This window comes from Arachis ipaensis, chromosome B10 (genome assembly GCF_000816755.2).
Source record: "Arachis ipaensis cultivar K30076 chromosome B10, Araip1.1, whole genome shotgun sequence".
Taxonomy (NCBI): domain Eukaryota; kingdom Viridiplantae; phylum Streptophyta; class Magnoliopsida; order Fabales; family Fabaceae; genus Arachis; species Arachis ipaensis.
In genome coordinates this window covers 79,908,747-79,909,652 of record NC_029794.2, presented here as the reverse complement: position 1 = coordinate 79,909,652, position 906 = coordinate 79,908,747, and positions in this window count along the sequence as shown.

The window sequence follows — 906 nt, the reverse complement described above, 5'->3', positions numbered from 1 at the left end:
AAGTTTGAATAGCTTCTTTTCCAAGATAATTACTCAATTGGATGAAGATCGAAAGCTTTCAAGTAAAATCAAGAGAAAAGATAGAAGAAGAATAATGAAAATTAGTATTGATCCATCAAATTACAACAGAGCTCCCTAACCCAATGAAAGGGGTTTAGTTGTTCATAGCTCTAGAAAATGAAAACAAAGATAGAGAATACATCATAAAACTAGAAAATGCAGTAAAATACAGAGAGTAGTTCTCTTTTCCAACCCCCCGTAGTACTCCTAAACAATTCAAAGCTACTCCTATATATACTACTTTTCTCAGCTTCTAGTTGGCTCTTCAAGTCTTGGGCCTATGGATCTTGAGTTTGAAGCAGTTCTCTTCTTCATTTGGGCTTGGCTTTACTTGCAGAAAGAAAATGTGAAGTGGGCAGAGACTTTAGCTCTGGACGTTAGGGGTGTTAACGTTTAGTAAAAATATGAGTTCGAGAACGTTAGTGACAATCAACTTTCTCACTAACGTCCCTAAGTAAAAGCCACGTTAACATCAACGTTAGTGGCACAAACGTGGCCACTAACGTTGCCTCTAAGTCCTTCGCACACGTTATTGAGACTTAACATTCCCAATAACTTTGAAAAGCCCCCTTTGTTCCCACGTTAGAGGCCACGTTAACTTAGTTAACGTGGCTCTTTAACGTGGGCTTGCCATCCTTCGAGAATGTTAGTGACACTCAACATTGTCACTAACGTTCCAAGGTGCCCCTATGTCTCACGTTAGAGTCCACGTTAACTAGGTTAACGTGGCTTCTAACGTGGCCATGCTTAGCCATCCCCAACGTTAGTGACAATGTTGAGTGTCACTAACGTTGGCCATTCTTTCACTCATCAACGTTAGCTTCCACGTTAACTAAGTTAACGTGG